At 39.1% G+C, this 21232-nt stretch overlaps 1 long non-coding RNA gene and 1 pseudogene across 1 annotated transcript; both read left to right on the forward strand.

Moving 5' to 3' along the window:
* The first annotated feature begins 28 nt into the window (after positions 1-28).
* On the forward strand, positions 29-7048 carry LOC122688419. The gene is made up of 3 exons (XR_006339444.1): positions 29-268; positions 389-481; positions 6858-7048. It is a non-coding gene; the product is annotated as an uncharacterized LOC122688419 (long non-coding RNA).
* A 4058-nt stretch (positions 7049-11106) lies between these two features.
* Positions 11107-20091, forward strand: LOC122688396 (annotated as a pseudogene).
* The last annotated feature ends 1141 nt before the right edge of the window (positions 20092-21232 follow it).

Genomic DNA, 21232 nt, shown 5'->3' on the forward strand with positions numbered 1-21232 from the left:
GTAGTCCAGAGAGAGAGAGACAGAGCGAGAGAGAGAGCGAGCGAGCGAGAGAGAGCGCGAGAGCGAGAGAGAAGCTGCTAAAAGCTATCTCCAATTCATCCTGAGTCCCCCGTGGCGAGGAACCTGGACCTGGCAGCGCACCTGAGGCTTCCGCGAGTCTCAGCTGACAAAGATTCCATGAGCAAACTTTAGTCAAGCTGACTCCACTGACTCCATCACCCTGCCCACTGGCTATAAACTCCCAGCGACTGTTATATACAAAGTTGAGGTAAATCTCTCTTCCCTATTGCAATAGTCTTTAATAACGTTTTCCTTATGTGTTTAACTTGTTTGGTGCAACTTTTCTTTGACACAACCCAGCCTCAAGTTTCTGTTGGGGCTCTCGCAGGTTTTGGCGCTCACCCTGCAACATAGTGAGCCCCACGGCATCCCGGGAAATGTAGTCCAGGACTTCGCCAACGGCGGGACGGACTCGGCCAAGGTAAACTGCGTTCCCTAGGCTCTGAGGTGGGGCCTGGCCTCAGCTAAATGCAAGGGAGGCTGCTCAGGGTTACGCTTTGATCTGGGAGCGCTCAGATTGCCTTGAGGCAAGCTGCTGAGGAAAGTGTTGGGGAGCCAGAAGAGAGAACCCGAATGTGGAACATGAGTGTCTGGGACCAAAGCAGCCTCGGGAGTTTAAAGAGGAGAAATTCACAAGTCCAGTCACATGAGAGAGTGGGCAAAGGAGGGTCCCAGTGTGAGACCATGATGAGATTGCGAGTGTGACTACATTTAGGGGTTAGTTGAATGAAAGAGAGACTGCGTGCGGTGAGGGAGAGGTAGGATCAAGATTATGAGTGGTTTTGTGAGGATAGAGGGTCATATTGTGGGCTTGTGTGGTTGGGAGTGTGTGTGTGTGTGTGTGTGTGTGTGAGAGAGAGAGAAAGAGAGAGAGAGATCACAAGATTGTGGGTCACTGTATGGGTGGCTGAGATAGTGGAAAAATCTGAATCCTTTCAGCCTCATTTCCTCTTCAAATGGAGATATTTGATCAAAAACAGAAGTAGTGACATTTGAAGATATTTGGATAAAGAGCACTGTATGCAGAGAACACAACTAAACAAAAATGCCGTGGGTTAGCCATATGCCTCTCAATGGACACAAATTTGAGCAAACTTCGGGAGATAGTGAAGGACAGGGAAGGCTGACAGGCTGCTGTTCATGGGGTTGCAAAGAGTCGGACACAACTGAGTGATGAACAACAACAACAAGCCATAAGCCTGGTATATTCAGTGAGCAGCAACTAGGACAGTGTGACAAAGTGGAGAGTAGTAAATGAGTTGAACAGCTAATGAGAAGACTGATTATGGAGAATATTTTAGGAAGTTTGGTTAGTCTTAGTGAGATGTAAAAGCAATAGTGGGTTTTGAACAGAAGAGTGGCATGATCTTATATTTAAAAGAAATCATTTGGAGTGCTGAGTAGAGAGTAGGGTGTAGGGGGACAAAAAAAGAAGAAGGGAAACTAGTCAATGGGCTGGTGGAACAATCCAGGTAAAAGATAATGGTGAGTTGGTCTAGGGTGATAGCAGTGGTAGTTATGAGAACTAATTGGATTCTAGATACATTTTGAAGATAGAGCTAAATGGATTGGGTAATAGATTTGATGAGGGAAATGAGAGAAAAAGAGGAACCTAGGCCAATCCCTGTATTTTTAGATCAAGAACCCAGAATTGTCATTTATTGAGATAAAACGAGAATGAACAAGTTTTAGTGGGTAGGTCATTGGTCTTTGCTCTGCTAAACCTCTGAGATCACTAAGGCAAGATGAGAATTCTATGGAAATCTATTAAGATAAAACTAATATAGTAACAGGTTGTTTGGGATTAAGTGGTGGCATCCTAGAGATATGTCCACATCCGAACTCCCAAGACCTGTGAATGTGACCTTATTTGGGGGAAAAAAGGGGGTCTTTACAGATGTAATTAAGATAAGGATCTCTAGGTGAGATTATCCTGGATTATCTGGATGTGACTTAAATCCACTTACAATAAACAGAAGATGAGAAGACATAGAAGAAGGCCATGTGAGGAAAGAGGCAGAGACTGAAGTTAAGCAGCAACAATCTAAGAACACCTGAAGTATTCCCGATTTTTGCCTTGTGTTTTGGGAATGTCTTGATTTTTCTTGGCTTTTTACATACTTTGTAATTTTTTTAATGTTGTTGAAAGCCATTTGTTTAGGACAGTAGTATGCAGAAAAAGGGTAACATAGCAGAGCTGAGACAACTTATCCTTTAAAGGCCTGGTTGAAGTTTGGCTCTTGATTTACAACTAGAACTTAAAATTTTGAGAAGATTCCCATTATCCTAATTGATAAGAATGGCTCACTAAGTCTACAGTGTTTGTTCAAACAATATAATTTATGCTAAATACTTGCTTTCCTTCTGAGAGGCTGAAATTCTGGTATGTGCCAGGCACAGCCTGCCTATGCAGTCAGGCCCCAATGAAAATACTAGATACTGAGTTTCTAACGAGCTCCCCTGGTTGTTACCATTTCGCATGTACTGTCACAGCTTGTTCCTGGGGAATTAATGGCTTTTGTGACTCCACTGGGAAAAGGATCCTTGGAAACATGGGGCTGGTTTTTCCTGAAGTTTGCCCAGTGCACCTTTTCTTTTTGCTGATTTTGCTTTGTATTGTTTTGCTGTGAGTTCTCCCAGTGAATTCTTGAACTTTGGAGGGAGGGTTGATCTTGGAGTCTGGCAACACCATAGAAACTGAGGAAAATAATTTTTATACCTGAATTGGCATATATTTCCTTCTGCAAAGCCTTTAGTGTGGAGTTTTTTTGTTTTTTGTTTTTTTTTTTGAGAAAAATAGATGAACATTAGCACCTTCTGAGGAGCTTCCTTCCCAGAGGCCTAGGTTTTAAGAGGATTTCAAGCAATGATGAATCCACGCCAGCAACCCAGGTAAAAGGTTTACATTCAAAATTAAGTTTTATTCTTTGTAATCACACATCCAGAAGGCATTATTCAGCCAAACTTGAACGTTTACCTCAACCCCTCACCTTATATTTAAAAAGGAACCATCCCCCTTCTCCTCTTTAAGACAAAGACACACCAGAGAGTCGCATTAAGAATCGCTTAAGTGTAAAGTTAGTGTGGAGTTTTGAGTTAATCTAGTTAGGAGTTTTAACAACTAAGCAAATTCATACGGTTTGATTGTATTTATGTAAATTTCAAAGATAGATAAGTGAGAAATCAAGATGTTATTATATTAACAAGATAGTGGTCAGTTGGTGTCTTGGGGTCAGAAATGATCACAGGGGTTGGGCATTTCTTCTTGAGGTAACAACAAGGTACCAACATACCAACATTCTCCTCTTGTATGGCATTACCCTGAACTTACACATTCTATGTACTTTTCTTCAGGTATTTTCCATTTCACAATTAAAATATTTAAAGATTACCGATGATTTTGAAAATATGGAAAGAATTACTCCTCCATCAGAAAGTTTAGACATATATCTAAATCATAAGCACAGTTCAAGAGGGAGGGGACACATGCATACTTATGGCTGATTCACGTTGTACAGCACAAACCAACAACATTGTGAAGGAATTATCTTTCAATTAAAAATAAAAAATAAGTGATAATCTCATAAAAAAGGAAGCAAGTGAAAAACAGCCGGCAAGTATTAACTTCAGCAAAAAATAATAGCTCAGACATGAATAACATTTACGAAATACTAATGCAACCATGAAAATTAAGCCACTTTAAGGGTAATTAGAACAAGGTAAGTGTTTGCTGTTGTGAAGGATACTGGAGGAGGTGCTCCCATGGCTTCTCAGACAGGGGACATTCCTCCCCCCTCGCCCCACTGGTGCCCCATAAATCCTCCCCTTCATCCAACCCTCAAGCCAGGGCTTGTAGGATAAGTGTCCACCCGTCCAGGCGGAGACTCAGGACATTTCTGCCAACCAATGTGTCAGACGCCCAGGAGGCGAGCTTGTGAAGAGAACTACACCCTCCTTCCAGAAGTATTTACACAGCTCTGGACTACATTTCCCAGGGGGCATCGCGTTCACGGCTACTTTCCATCGAAAGATCGCGTGGGCTTCTTGTCCTAGTTCCCACAGAGGGGCACCAGTTTGTGGAGGAAGAGAGGCGCGGAGTCCTCAGTTGAAACTTGCGTTCTAGACGCGGCCTGGAACTGGTTGACGCTTTGCCACAGATATGAGGCGATGTGAGGCCGATGGTCTCGGCCGAGCGAAGGGATAAGGTCCAAGGCCAAGGTCTGTGAATTGAGACCTCTGGGCTTTTAAAAGGTTGTCCAGGCTGCAGACCACATTTCCCAGTGTCCACCGTACCCGAGGCAACATTCTGTCCGCACACTCGCCGGTTCAGGACCATAGAAGGGATCGCCCGCGAGTCCCTGAGGAACATCCACAGCTTGAGGGACTCTCAGAGTCGGGTGAGTCTAAGACCCGGGAGCGGAGTGAACCCTGAGAGGCCCAGGCCGCGAGGGCAGTGAGGGGCTAAAGTTTTCAGAGTTCGAGGCTTTATCAGCAATGGGATGTGGGAGGGACGATGGTGGGGGAGTTGCGTGTGTGTATCCGCGCGCGCTAGGGATCCTGGCAGCGAACCTTGGGTGCTTGTGTGAAATTGGTGCAGGAGCAAGGTGTGGGAACCGTGGAGGGATGTGTGTGTGTGTGTGTGTGTGTGTATAGTGCAATGGGGACGAGAGTTGTATGTGATTGTAATGGACCTTTTAGATGTGACTGTGCACGTGTATGGTTGTGACTGTCACCAAGTCGTGAACGTGTGTGTAAAGGTGGTAAATGTGGCAGCAGTTGTGGGGCCAGAGACAAGAAATTCAACATTGCGGTTAGTAACCTTCACAGTCTTTCCTGAAGGTGTGGGGAGTAGTTTCTGTAGGGCTGCTTGGATTGGAGTAGGATAAGGTAAAATGAGGCGAGAGGAATGGGAAACTGTAGACCACATATTCGAAGAGTTTTTCTGTGAATATGAGCAAAGAAATGAACAGCAGCTGGGGAGGGAAAAATAACAATTTATCAGTATGGTAGCGGAAATGAGCCATGAGAGAAGTAAAAGCGGTTGTACTGGTAAGGAGTAAGCCAGGCTCATCTGTAGGTGTCCTGAAATTGCAAGAATAAAAGAAGGGTAGTAGCCTATGGGCTCCCCTGGGTAGTTCAGTGGTAAACAATCCTCTTGCCAATGCAAGAGACACGAGTTGGATCCCTGGGTTGGGAAGATCCCCTGGAGAAGAAAATGGTAACCCACTTCAGTATTCTAGCCTGAAAAATCCCGTGGACAGAAGAGCCTGGCGGGCTGCAGGCCCTGGGGTGGCAAAAGAGTCCACTGAACAACAAATCGCAACTTAGCAACTGAACAAATAGCATTGCACAGAGTAAGCCATGAGCTCAAGTTTTGAAAAAACAAAGGGAAAGAAATACCCTGTACTTGGTAGATGTCAGCAACAGTATGGCTGTTATGGGAGTTATATATGGTCCCTTGGCATGAAATTCAAAGGTAGAGCTTTTGTGGAGGAGGAACGGAGAAAGTCTGAAAGTAATAAGAGCAAGGAGGACACCTGCCCCACTTAAAGACCCAGTGGTAAGAGGCTGTTGCGGGGCGGGGAAAACATTGAGAGGGCTACAGGAGTCCTCTGGAGAAAGCCAAGTTTCTGTTAGACCCAGAAAGGTGAAAGGATTGTTCAGGGAAGTGATTGAAGATAAAAGAGGGGTTTGTTACTCTGAATTCCAGGGGGCAACTAGAAAGTCTCAGGAATTGAGGGATGAGAAAATGGGATGTCTAACTGATGGGGAATACAGTATCTGTAAAGAGAGATCACCAACGACCCTAGGGCTTATTACAAATATGGTGGGCATAAACACGGGTACAGAGGATACTGATGCTTATTCTGATTGGATTCACAGCTGTGATGGAGAGGTAGTATTGTGGTAGAATGAGGTGGACTTTTGAGTATTCCCTTGAAAAGAGGGAAGTCGAGCATAAAACATTTAAGAATGGTTGGAGTAGACAGAATAATGTCCCTGCAAAGACGTCCCTGTAATGTCCCTGGCCAGAACCTGGGCACCTATGAATATGTTAATTACAAGGCAAAAGGAACTTTGCAAGTGGGATTAAATTAAGGATTTTGAAGTGGGGAGATTATCCTAGACTATCCCTTTGGGCCCAAACTAATCACTTGGATCCTTAAAGTCAGTGGAGTTTTTCCAGCTGAGTTTAGAGTTGCAGGGAGATGTGATCACAGAGGAATGGTCGGAGAGATACAAAGTTGCTGGTTAGATCAAGGAAGTTAGCCTCAAACCCAGGAGTGTTGGTGGCTTCTCAGTTCAGTTCACTTCAGCTCAGTCACTCAGTCGTGTCCGACTCTTTGTGACCCCATGAATCACAGCATGCCAGGCCTCCCTGTCCATCACCAACTCCCGGAGTTTACTCAGACTCATGCCCATCGAGTCGGTGATGCCATCCAGCCATCTCATCCTCTGTCGTCCCCTTCTCCTCCTGCCCCCAATCCCTCCCAGCATCAGGGTCTTCCAATGAGTCAACTCTTCGCATGAGGTGGCCAAAGTACTGGAGTTTCAGCTTCAGCATCAGTCCTTCCAATGATCTCCTTTCGGATGGACTGGTTGGATCTCCTTGCAGTCCAAGGGACTCTCAAGAGTCTTCTCCAACACCACAGTTCAAAAGCATCAATTTTTCAGTGCTCAGCTTTCTTCGCAGTCCAACTCTCACATCCATACATGACCACTGGAAAAACCATAGCCTTGATCAGACGGACCTTTGTTGGCAAAGTAATGTCTTTGCTTTTTAATATGCTACCTAGGGTGGCCTCTAGGAACTGGAAAACCTAAGGAAATTAATTCTCACCTAAAGCGATTCGTGGGGTCGCAAAGAGTCGGACTCAACTGAGTGACTGAATTGAACTGAACTGAAAGCCTGCAGAAAGGAACACAGCCTTGCCAACACCTTGCTCTTTCTTAGCCAAGTGAGAACCATGGCAGACTTCTATCTAACTGTAAGGTAATTAAGTTTTATTGTTTTAAGCCACTGCATTTATGATTGTTTGTTACTCAGTAGTAGAAAACTAATATTGTGGTATAGTTTCTTAGACTCAGCATCATGGAAGTGTTTGAGCCATGTGTCATGAGGGGAACTCAGCACTTATTGATAAAATTTAGGACTTTAGGTAAGGCACATAGGCCCCCTCTTGTACTGTTTTGCTGCATTATGATATTGAAATTTAGTGAATTTGTCTTTGTGATCTAATATATGGTCAGTCTATAGGTATTTGTTTTGCACTTGATTTATCTTTTTTTTATCTTAAATTGAGAAAAATATATTAAAATTCATTTTAATATGACTTATCAATGAAATTAATTATCAGTGAAATTTTATCTTGCATCAGCCTGTAACTTCTGCTTTATGAAAGTTCCACTGTTAGTTGATATATAGATATTCATAATTATTATATGTTTATTGTGAATTGTAAACTTTAGTATTTTAGCATCCTCAAGATCATAGCCCTTGGTTATTTTGTTTGTTTTCATTTGCCTTGTATATATTTCTTCATAATTTATAAAATAAATCTTTTATTCAAGTTTATCATATATATGGGCAAGTGTATACACAATGATGCAAACAACCAATAAAACCAAAACGTACACCTTGAATCACCACAAAGGGAACACCCATGTAATAAGCACCCAGATCAAGAAATAAACCATTGCCTGCATTACAGAAGCCCCTGTTGTGCTCCTGTTCAGTCAGTAGATTCCCCAAAGTAACCACCATACATCAGTTTTGTCTGTTTTTGAACATATGTATATGTGGAGTCATACAGTATATAGCATTTTGTGTTGACTTCTTTGTTCAACATTATGTTTGTGAGATTCATCCATATTGTTTTATGTAAATTTAGCTTACTGTTTGCCTTGCTAAATGCACTGGTATTCCATCACATGAATATACCAACTATATTTGTCCATTCAACAGTTGATACACAGTTGGTTGACATTTGGCCTGTTTCCAGATTTGGACTTTCATGAATAATGATGTTAGGAGCATTCTTCCACTTGTCATTTTATATTCATATGTATTTGTTTCTTAGGTCTATTTCTAGAGAAACTTGCTGGATCATAGGGTATGTGAATCTACTTAAGCAGATACAATCCATTTTCCAAAATGCACAAAATCAGTACTCCAATCAACAGTTTATGCAAGTTTCAGTTGCTTCACTTTCTCATTAACATGTGGTATTGTCAGACTAAAATTTTTGCCAATATGGTGGATATATATGCAGTGGTATTGTGCTGTGGTTTTCTTAACTTATGACTAATGAAGTGGAGTGCTTTTGTTTTAATGCCTCTTGACCATATCCTTCCCAAAGGATATCTTCCTTTGGCAAATGCCTGTTTAAGTCCTTTGGCCTTCCTTTGCAAAGTGTCTGTTCACATTTTGGGGAGCTTGTCTGCCTTTTTACTGTTGATTCTTAGGAGTTCTTTGTTTAGAGTTCTGTAGTTTGGATATGAATCTTCATCAGCTGTGTGTATTGCAAATAATATCTCCCAGTCCATTTTCACTCCTTTTCTGAGAAATTACTTTTTAAAATGTAGTCTGAAAAATATATAATCTGAATTAATTTTTTCCCTTTGTGGTTTGTGCTCTCTGTACCCTGTTAAGAAATCTTAATTCTCTCTTTTGATTTGTATTCCATCTCTAGAGGCCCTGCTTAGTTGCGAGTTGAATCACTTCTTTTTTTTTAATTAATTTGATTAAAGTGTAGTTGATTTCCAGTGTTGTGTTTATTTCTGCTGTACAGCAGAACATACATATATTCACATTCTTTCCCATTATGGTTTATCATCAGATATTGAATATAGTTCCCTGTGCTGTGCAGTAGGTCCTTGTTACTCCATCCTATATATATAATAGTTTTCAACTGCTAATCCCAAACTCCCAATTCTCTCCTACCCTCCCCCACACCCTCTTTGGCAACCACAAGTCTGTTCTTTATGTCTGTGAGTCTGTTTCTGTTTTGTTAGATACATTCTTTTGTGTCATATTTTACATTCCACATATAAGTGATACCATATAGTATTTGTCTTTCTATTTCTGACTTACTTCACTTAGTATGGTAATGTCTAGGTCCCTCCATGTCTTTGCAAATGGCATTTTTTCATCCTGGAAATGGTTGGGTAGTATTCCCTTGTATATATGTATGTACCACATCTTCTTTATCTATTCATCTGTTGGTGGACACTTATCTTTTTTCCATGTGTTGTGCTCTTTGTAGTTTATTCTTCATGTCTGAAGTGGTTTTGCCTATATTCTTTTTCATTCTTGAATTCTACTAGCTTTCATATGTGGTCTGCCTATCACTTCCTTCTCTTTCCTGAAATCATTGTACCATTTGTGCATGTAGTTTTGCTTCTGAGCTGTGATTGTACCATAAATTCTTAAAATTCATATTGAAATGTTGGGTAATAATTTTAATCTTCTCTGAAATTTTTAGTGAGTTTTCTTTATACGTGGGGAATTGGGGCACTCTTCAAACTTTTATCTAACTATATTTTTGGACACGGTGTTTCTAATTTTGTTTTTGCAATGTGATTTTTTTTTTTTTTTTTTTTGGTATATGTGTCACTGGCACTTTCCTACGAAAAGGAAAATGGGGCAAAGGTTCTGCTCAAGAGTTCCTTCCTCTGTTTCTGCAGCAGGAGAGTTTCTTTAAAAGCTAGCGCCTCTGAAGAGTCAGGCCTTCTTTGTTGTTCACGACCTAACCTGGTTCAGGAAGATTCCTACTGTCAGCTCTGAGTTCCACAGTGTCTTCTTTGCTGAAATTAAAAAAATATCGTCAAGCTCCCAATTCAATGAAGCTAGCATTACCCTGATTCCAAAGCCAAGCAAAGCCTATCTTGTATAAATATGATACAAAAATCCTCAACAAAATATTAATAAACCAAGTTCAGCAATGTATAAAATGAATTATACAACATGACTGAGTGGATTACATCCCACATATGCAAGGTTATCTGAACATCCAAAGATAAATTAATGTAACAGCTGAAGGATACAGGATTTCTTTTTGAGGTGATGAAAATATTCTGAAATTGACTTGCGGTGGTTACACATATGTTAATTTGCTAAAAAAAGAAAAAAAAAACCACTGAACTGCTTACTTTAAATGCATTAATTGTAGGGTATATGGATTTTATATCAGTAAAGCTGATTAAAAAATAAAAGAATACAGCCTGTGTATTTTGAATTTTTCCACCTTGAATCCCTCTGTCATCTCCATGCCTCTTTTTACTACCTCCACCATTAATCACCTCCTTTTCATAGCATTTCTACTCACAGAAACTCTCCTTCAGCATGGTCTGCTCCTCATAAGAATGAATATTTCTTATGTCTTCTTTGGGAAAACTTCTGTTTAGATCCTCTACCCATTTTTTGACTGGGTTTTTGCTTTTTTTATATTGAGCTGTTTATATATTTTAGAGATCAATCCCATGTTGATTGCATTGTTTGCAGATGTTTTTTTCCCATTCTGTAGGTTGTCTTTTCATTTTGTTTATCGTTGCCCTTAGTTTTGTCAAGAGAGTGCTTTAGATGAAAATGAGTCAGTATGTTTTATATACTTTGGTTGGACATGGGGGAGATGAGAGGCCACTGTCAAACAGGAAGTACACAGGAAGGCCCTGGGCAGATGCTCGGGGCTCCCAGTTTGGAGAATTCCCCCGGCGGATGTCTAACTTGGGGTCTTTTTTGTTAAAGGGGCTATTCAGAGCAAGTCAGAATGGCCTTATCTCATATTCTGAATATTCTGATCCATGTCATGATTTAGCATAACTGATTGGACTGAAACTTCATCCTGCTGTAGTTTAGTCTCTTGAGTTTTGGATAGGGCCAGAATTTCTGCAGATTCCCTCTGACCTTCCTTCAGGGAATAAAATGGTATTCTTAGTCCATTTGAAAGCTCCAAGGAAAGCCTGACCTCTTAGGATTCCTTCCCTCTAGCTCCACTGTCTCAAGACTGCTTCAACAACAGGAGGAATCCAGAAAACTGAGTGACTCTTGGATTTTAAGCTATGGTCCATGTGAGTTGGAATTGCTTCTCTTCAAAAATTTGACTATTTTTAGTAATAATACAGGGCTTCCCTGCTGGCTCAGATGGTAAAGAATCTGCCTGCAATTCAGGAGACCCAGGTTCGATCCCTGGGTCAGGAAGATCCCTGAAGATGGGAATGGCTACCCACTCCAGTATCCTTGCCTGGAGATTTCCATAGACAGAGGAGCCTGGCGAACTACAGTCCGTGGGATCGGACATGACTGAAGTGACTTAGCATGCACGCACAATTATAGTAAGATAACCATTTATATTACATCATGTAAATATTTTTGTTCCTTATCCTTAAACTGCTTACCTGACTCACTATTCAACATGGTAAGTGATATTTGTGAAACAGTTTAGTGCCTTCTCTGTATGTCCCTGTTCTCTCCAACATGGCATTCAATACCTCTTGTGACCACTTGTGAAAGAATGAAACTAGAACACTTTCTAACACCATATACAAAAATGAACTCAAAATGGATTAAAGATCTAAATGTAAGAACAGAAACTATAAAACTCCTGGAGGAGAACATAGGCAAAACACTCTCCGACATGAATCACATGCCAGTCAGGATGGCTGCTATCCAAAAGTCTACAAGCAATAAATGCTGGAGAGGGTGTGGAGAAAAGGGAACCCTCTTACACTGTTGGTGGGAATGCAAACTAGTACAGCCGCTATGGAGAACAGTGTGGCGATTTCTTAAAAAACTGGAAATAGAACTGCCATATGACCCAGCAATCCAACTTCTGGGCATACACACCAAGGAAACCAGATCTGAAAGAGACCCGTGCACCCCAGTGTTCATTGCAGCACTGTTTATAATAGCCAGGACATGGAAGCAACCTAGATGCCCATCAGCAGACGAATGGATAAGGATACACCATGGAATATTACTCAGCCGTTAAAAAGAATTCATTTGAATCAGTTCTAATGAGATGGATGAAACTGGAGCCCATTATACAGAGTGAAGTAAGCCAGAAAGATAAAGAACATTACAGCATACTAACACATATATATGGAATTTAGAAAGATGGTAATGATAACCCTATATGCAAAACAGAAAAAGAGACACAGATGTACAGAACAGACTTTTAGACTCTGTGGGAGAAGGCGAGGGTGGGATGTTTCAAAAGAACAGCATTGAAACATGTATATTATCTATAGTGAAACAGATCACCAGCCCAGGTTGGATGCATGAGACAAGTGCTTGGGCCTGGTGCACTGGGAAGACCCAGAGGAATCGGGTGGAGAGGGAGGTGGGAGGGGGGATCGGGATGGGGAATACGTGTAAATCTATGGCTGATTCATATCAATGTATGACAAAACCCACTGAAATGTTGTGAAGTAATTAGCCTCCAACTAATAAACTTCTTGTGTCCTAATATTTTGACAGAGTACTGAAGGAAGAGAAATATATTCCCTTAAAGGGAATAGTAGAGACTTTTAAAGATCAAACTATGGCTCCTGAGTCATTCTGCTGTGTACCTGAAACTATCACAACATGGTTAATTGACTGTACTCCAATATAAAAGAAAATGTTAAAAGACAACAACTGTGGTTCATCAAAGTGGAATTGAGTGACTAAAAAGGACACACTATATGAAAGCTTTTATTTACCCTGTATGATGGGGTGTTTCAATTTAGGAAAGATGAGAGTCAGTGTTAGTTGGTATTCATTTTAGTAGTGGCACTTTGTCATGCTTTTAGATAGAGGATATAAGAAGAGGTTGAGTTCAGAGAGATGTGGGATCTTGCCAAGAAACCAATGAGAGGTTAATATCATTAGGAAGAAGTGCAGATAGTCAGCTACTTAGCTGATAGCCTAGAAATTTTATACATTCGCCACAGAAGATGGAATTCAGTTACGGAGTACATCTCTTAAGAATCCTTTCAAATTCAACTAATAGAAAATTCAAATAAAAGAAGGTGAAAGAAAAAGAAAAACACCACTTCTCTCATACAATAAATCTGGAGTTAAGTATTCCAGGCTGGTGTAGCCTCTTGGTGGTATCAACAAAGAACTCATATGATACTTGTTTTTCTGGGCTGCCATCCAGTTGTCTTGGTGTTTGTTACAGGAAGGTCTTAACATTGTTGTGACTGACAGCAGGAGATTTTAAGAGCATATAGGCACTTGGCTTCAGGGACACTAATTTCCCTGTTGTTTCCCCCCCTACCCTAGAGGCAGCCAACTCCAGTTTTTGCTGAATGTGTATCCCTCTTCCTACAGTGCCCTTTTCCATCTTTTCCCTGCCTATCTAAAAGATTAACTTCACCATTGATGTTTGGGTTTGTCATTTCAGCAGCTGATGTTCAGTGATGCAGCTGTAGATTTCTCTCACAAGGAATGGGAGTGCCTGGACTTAGAACAGAGGCATCTGTACAGAGATGTGATACTGGAGAACTACAGCAACCTGGTCTCACTGGGTAAGCTTCAGAATTTCACCCCAGAGATCCCTGATTTCTACATTGTGAATTTTTGGATTGTCTTTCAAGTGTCTCAGGGGATTTCTGACCTATTTCTGGGGAAATGGTGTGTGCTTTGTACATTTGGCAATAAGTCATCATCTTTGGGAACCTCCATCTTCCCCATCCTTTATTCCTTTTTCTTTCCCTTCCTAGTAACTAAGGACTTAGAAAACCCTTACCAGGTGGTAATTTCCTCTTTCTTATTTTTTGACCAGGACTTTGCTTTTATCAGCCAGAAGTATTCTCTTTATTGGAGGAGGAAAGAGAGCCCTGGATGGCTTTGAAGGATGAGACTTGCCCAGGTGAGTGAGGGCTGAACAAGGAGGCCATCACTGCAGATAACAGCCCCAAAGTTTAGTGAGGCAGCAGCATCTCTGTAATATTGGTCTAGAGTTTCCTCCTCAGAGGCCAAAAACCTGTGGATAAAGGCCTGAAACCTAGAAATAAAAGTAACCTTTTCCATGTGAAGTTCCAAATGAATCTTCTCTTCACCTCCAAATACTACTCCATTTCAGTGCTCTCATTTTTCCTTCATGTTACAGAAAGGTAGATGCCATTGTTTTTCTCCAGTGTCACTGGTTTAGGGTCAGTTTCTTCCCATTTCTCTTTTTTTCCCCCTGTTTAGATATTTTTAAATTTCTTCACTCACTAAAAAAATACTTTCAACTCTATTTTTCATTTTACCTGTTACCTCTTGAATTTCTCTTATTTTGCATAGTTTTTGCTTGCTGCTGCATTTCCTTCATTAATTAATTCTTTCTTTTAAGTAACGTTTATTAATTTTTCTAATTTCATTTTAGGTTAAGAAGGGTTAACAAAGAATCTATAATCAATTAAGAAATGTGGTATTCTTTTCTGTGACTAGAACAATTTCATTAACTTCTGCAAAGCAGTCTCTATATTAAGAGAGGGCCTCATAGGCTGCTTTGTTATGGTTTCTGGTTACAGTGAAGAGGAAATGGCAAGAGAGAGGTTAGGGCTAATGAAAGACAATAAGCAGAGAATACAGTGTCATAAAAAGCCAGTCGTGCCTATCGAAAGGAAGCAAGGGGTATATTTGGCAAGAGGATGGTAATTGGTGAATTTTCTATTATGGGCAAGCATTAGATTGAAATAATTTTCTCTTGAAGCTTCCTTTTTATTTGAAATATCAAGGAAGGAAATTTATTTCCTTTTTGGAGTCATGTTGTGGCTTAGTTGGTAAAGAATCTGCCTGCAATGCAGAAGACCCAGGTTCAATCTGTGGGTCGGGAAGGTTCCCCCGGAGAAGGGAATAGCAACCCACTCCAGTATTCTTGCCTGGAGAATTCCATGGACAGAGGAGCTGGTGGGCTGTAGTCCATGGAGTCACAAAGAGTCAGACATGCCTGAGTGTCTAACACTTCTAAATTTCTGAACCTATATTGATGTGTTTCTTTAAATTTAATTAATTAATTTATTTATTTTTGCCTGTGCTGAATCTTTGTTGCTGCATGGACTTTTTACTAGTTGCAGTGAGCAGGGTCTACTCTTCGTTGTGGTGCACAGGCTCCTCGTTGTGCTGGCTTCTCTTATTGCGGGTCACAGGCTCTAGGGTGCAGGCTTCAGTAGTTGTGGCCTGTGGGCTAATCTTTGCGATTGCCGGGCTCTACAGCACAGGCTCAGTAGTTGAGGTGCGTGGACTTAGTTGCTCTGCGGCACGTGGGATCTTCCTGGATCAGGGACTGAACCTGTGTCTCTTGCATTGACAGGCGGTTTCTTAACTGTTGGACCACCAAGGAAGCTCGAACATAGTTATTTTTAAACTCTGTCTCATAACTCCAATATCTAGAATTCCTACAGATCTATTTCTGCTCTCTGTTGTTTCTATAGTTTCTGCATTCATGTTGTATGGTTATTTTAATTTTGTGCTACACTTATCTGCAAAATGTGAAACTAATGAATAGGTTATCTTCCTTTATAGAGAACTCTGTATGCTACAAAGTTCTGAAACATTTTTGTTGTTATCTCAATCCATTGCCCTCCTTGGTCACTGGGATAATTTGAAACTGATCTGTAGTTCGTGTGTAGGTCTGCCTCTCTTTTACCCACATACCTAGGTTATGGTCCTTGAGTTATAAGTCAGCATGAGAGATGTTTAGGACGCCCCCTGTAGACCAACCCTAGATACCAATCTCTATTACTTTAGTCTTGAAAGATGTTATATGTTCTATCAGTCTCTAAGTCAAATGACCCTGTTGCTGGCAGAGATTGAAGGCAAAAGAAGTGGGCAGCAGAGGATGAGATGGTTGGATAGCATCATCAACTTAATGGACATAAATTTGAGCAAACTCCAGGAGATAGTGGAGTACAGAGGAGCCTGGATTGCTACAGTCCATGGGGTCTCAGGGAATCGGACACGAATGAGCGACTAACACATGGAGTTGCAAAGAGTCCGATATGATTTTGATACTGAACAACAACAAAGCCAAATGCTAATACCAGTACAATTTCAATAATAGAAATTGGATAAGCCCTTCAGCATATTCACATAGTAGTAGTTGTAGTATTTTTTTGCTTTGTTCTTCTAAAATATTTTACCAGTAAGTTTGATATCCCATGGAGGTTTGGTAAAGGTCATCTGGGAAAGAGCTTGAAGCATAAAATCAAATGGAACAGCATTGCTATAAAATCAAGAAATAAACAAAAACACCTTATTTGGGATCATCTGACAAATGACTTGGCTAAGCCCAGTGGAGAAAATGAGCAAGGCAAAGTATTTAAATGTGCAAAGACAAATGAGTAAGTAGGTATGATTTTCCATTTCTCTGAACTAGCATAGGTATGCTTTTGTTTGCTTTTACCTGTACAGAAAGTGATATAGAATTATGTGTACTCATTTCAGTAGAGATGAAAGGGATTAGACAATGAGATGTATTATCAGTACTTTGTTATCACATCATCCCAGTTGTACTTCCTGGTTCCTGATTTTTTTGGTATTACCCTTTACTCCATCCTTTGGCTCCCTTTGCCCTTCTTTGACCTGTAGTATATATATTTTTTAACAGAATTATTTTTTTAATGCCTAATGTGCTAAATGTTGATTATACCATACTGGGTAAAATAGTCTTAAGTCTTTAAATTGATATCTCATGATTGGTATAGTACCTGAACAATCTTTTTTTATTGTTGAACTCCTCAGATGAATTTGACCTGAATAAAACTGTATATCTAATCACCTGCCTTGGCTTTTTTAGTTCTTTTAAATTTCTATTTATTTATTTCCCTTTTTAAAAATTGTCCAAAATGTATGGATTTGTTAAGCTATTCACATTTCATATGCTCTGTTTATTTTAGGATTTATTCCTATATCTACATTGAAAACCTTAATTCTTTCTGAACAGAAAAACAGTATGAATTTATCTTCTTATCTTTCAGACATACAATCCAGGTGTCAGACCAAGAAGTTATCACCAAAAAATGGCATTTTTGATAGAGAAGTATCTCAATGGGAAATAATGGAAATTTGTAAAAAACATACCCCTGAATGTTTATGTTTTAGAGGTGATTGGCAAAGCAAAGGTCAGTTTGAAAGACAACAGGAAAATCAGGAAGAATGTTTGAAGCAAGTTATACTCAATTGTAAAAAAAAGTCCCGCTTTTAACCAGCACACAGCTTTTAATCTTCATCAGAGATTTATTTATTTATTTATTTATTTATTTTTCATCAGAGATTTAATACAGGAAAGAAACTGAATGAATTTAAAGATTGTAGGAAAGCCTTTTGTTCTAACTCAGACTGTATTCAACATCAGTTAATTCACACTGGTGAAAAATTTTGTGAAGATAAGATATGTGAGAAGACCTTTTATATTGATTCAGAACTTACTCAATATAAGACAACTTATACTTCTAAGAAAACATATGACTGTAAAGAATGTGGGAAGACTTTCAGTTTGTGTTCAAGTCTTAACAGTCATAGAATTCATACTGGTGAAAAACCTTTTAAATATAAAGAATGTGGGAAGGCCTTTAAATTTCATTCACAGTTTAGTGTCCATAAGCATATTCATACTGGTGAGAAATATGAATGTAAGAAATGTGGGAAGGCCTTTAGTTGTGGCTCAGACCTTATTAAACATCAGAGAATTCATACTGGTGAAAAACACTATGAATGTAATGAATGTGGAAAGGCCTTTAGTCAGTGATCACATCTTACTAAACATCAGAGAATTCACAAAGGTGAAAAACCTTATGAATGTGAGGAGTGTGGGAAAGCTTTTACTCGTGGCTTACACTTAATTAAACATCAGAGAATTCATACTGGTGAGAAATCTCGTGAATGTAAAGAATGTGGAAAGGCCTTTATTCGTGGTTCAAATCTTGCTCAACATCAGAACGTTCATGTTGGTAGGAAAACCTTTGAATGTGAGAAATGTGGGAAAGCCTATATCTGGAGTTCACACCTGACTTAACATCAGCGAATTCATACTGGTAGGAAGTCTCATGAATGTAAGCAATGTGGGAAGACTTTTGTATGGGCCTCATACCTTGCTCAACATGAGAAAATTCATAATGAAAGGAAACCCTATGAATATAGGGAATGTGGAAAGACCTTTCTTCATGGTTCAGAGTTTACGCAACATCAGAAAATTCATACCGGTGAGAGAAACTATGAATGTAAGGAATGTGGAAAGACTTTTTTTCGTGGTTCAGAACTTAATCGACATCAGAAAATCCATACTGGAAATAGATCATATGAATGTGAAGAGTGTGGAAAAGCCTTTCTCTGGAATTCAGAACTTATATGACATCAGAGAATACATACTGTGAGGAACCTTATGTATGTAAAGTCTGTGGGAAATCTTTTATCTGGGGTTCACAGCTAACACTGTGAACATAGCAAAATTCATAATGATGCAGAACCCTATAAATGTAAGGAAAGTGGCCAGATCTTTAGTCACCATTCGTATTTTGCTGAACAGAAAATTCACAATGATGAGAATCTCTATCAATGGAAAGATTATGGGAACACCACTGGTCATGACTGTGACTTTGCTCAATACCAGAATATTTACACTTTTGAGAAATCCTGTGAGCATAAAGATTTTGAGATGGCATTTTCTCCAGGCTCTCACTTTATTTCACTCTTGTGAAATCTTGTGATATAAAAATGTAAGAAAAATCTTTATTCATGTTAATTGTTAATTGACTTCAGTTAATTCCTTTTTTTGAGAATGCCTGTAATGTAAAAAATATTGGAAGATCTTTTCAGAACATACAACACACTCAACAAAAGGAATTAGAAAAAATTCCTAATGCAATGTATATTAAAAGAGGAAAACATTTATTGAGTAGTCATCAATTATAGGCTATCAGGGTAAAGCCATACAAATGAGATGCTGGTGTGAATCCTTTTGAATGATTCTTAAAAGATTCTCCACATCATTTTATGCTGCATAGACTTAAAGCCCAAATCATGTAGGGAAACTTTGCATTACTGCTTAAATCTTGTTGCACTTCCCCGAATCATACCAAAGGCAAATTTGTCTTGAAATTAATCTGGAAAAGCCTTGAGCTATGTCATACAACTTATTTGGCATGTCTTAGTTCTGGTGCCTTTTACCTCCTAATTTTTTGGGCAACAACTTATTTCTGTGTCTGTTTGCTTACTTATTAGATTGTAAGGGTTAAATGAGTTTGATGATTTAAATGACTTAATGACCATCTTTAAGACTAGTATTAGACTATTTCTGTGAGAAGAAAACCTTAAGAGTATAATAATTACAGACAAATGTGCCATTTGTATGTATGTCTTATTGAAGAGCAGAATTTTAATTCTGAAGACCAGTAAAATCTAATGAAGCAAAACAAGCTTTGATTCAGTATTAATTTCATTTGCTGCATAAACTCATACTATAAAGAAAGCCTTATGGTTTAGTGAATGGGGTTGTTGAGTGCTCAGTATTTTTTTAAGGCATTTGGAAATGATTTGTTTCTAACAAATTTCTAAAACCAAGTGTCATTATCCATTTTATCACCACAGTTAAATTTTGGAAATTAGAAAATAGTGGAATGAATTCTGATCTCTTAGAAGTTGAGTACTACATATATAAACAATTCTCAGATTAATAAGTAAATCAAAAGTGAAATTATGGCTATTTGGATGTGAATGATAATGAAACTCCTGTAAATAAAAATCTTAGGAATGTAACCATAGACTTCTCAATGGAAATTGCTTTATGTATAAAACCAAGAAGATTGAGGGCAGTTTATTTCTTGTCACCACTGTATCTCTAGCTCTTAGAACAGTTCCTGTCGTATTGTTGGGTCCAAATATTTGTCAAGTTAAATGATGATTACTGAAGCTAGAATAAGAGCAAATGCCCCCGAGTAAACTGATGAAAATGTTTAATGAAAATAATGCCAAAATCATGGAATAAAGAACAAAGGTTTTTTATTTTAAAACTGAATGTTATGTATTGTATTTTAAAATATATATTTATTTAATTTTTTTATTTGGCTGCACTTGGTCTTTTCCTTTTTCCATTTATTTTTATTAGTTGGAGGCTAATTACTTTACAATATTGTAGTGGTTTTTGCCATACATTGACATGAATCAGCCATGGATTTACATGTGTTCCCCATCCCGATCCCCCCCTCCCACCTCCCTCTCCATCCCATCCCTCTGGGTCTTCCCAGTGCACCAGCCCTGAGCACTTGTCTCATGCATCCAACCTGGGCTGGTGATCTGTTTCACCCTTGATAGTATACTTGTTTCAATGCTGTTCTCTCTGAACATCCCACCCTCGCCTTCTCCCACAGAGTCTAAAAGTCTGTTCTGTATATCTGTGTCTCTTTTTCTGTTTTGCATATAGGGTTATCGTTACCATCTTTTTAAATTCCATATATATGCGTTAGTATACTGTATTGGTCTTTATCTTTCTGGCTTACTTCACTCTGTATAATGGGCTCCAGTTTCATCCATCTCATTAGAACTGATTCAAATGAATTCTTTTTAATGGCTGAGTAATATTCCATTGTGTATATGTACCATAGCTTCCTTATCCATCGCACTTGGTCTTGTTGTGGCATGTGGGATCCAGTTCCCTGACCAGGAATGGAACCCAGGGCCCCTGTATTGGGAACATGGAGTCTTAGACACTGGACCACCAGAGAAGTCCCTAAAACAAAAGGTTTTGTATTTTAAATCAAAATGTTTCTTTGAAGAAAACTTATTTACTAGACTTTTACAGTGCCTCCACATTATAGGAAAGGAGAAATGTGATATAACCATTATGTTTAGAGGAATTTTTAAAGGTCATGTAAATATATGTAAACTACTAGACACAATTTTTTAAAATAGAAAATTAAGTTTATTTTCTAGGAAAACATCTTAAATGATTAAAATTTGAGAGTAAATGAAAAGGGCTAATTGGAAAAAAACATTTTTTAAAAAAGTCATGTAGGACCAGATAATTGTACAGGCTACCCTCTGAAGGAACAGAAAATCCTATGGAAAAGTTGTTCACTCATGCAAAAAGACTACCATAATTCTGATAATAAAATTAGATGTAAAGTAGCCCTTGAACAAGAAATTCCAGAATAATGCCACTTACACATGAAAAAAAAATATGATAGTCAAATGATATTTACTCAA

This window comes from Cervus elaphus, chromosome 4 (assembly GCF_910594005.1).
Source record: "Cervus elaphus chromosome 4, mCerEla1.1, whole genome shotgun sequence".
Classification (NCBI taxonomy): Eukaryota; Metazoa; Chordata; class Mammalia; order Artiodactyla; family Cervidae; genus Cervus; species Cervus elaphus.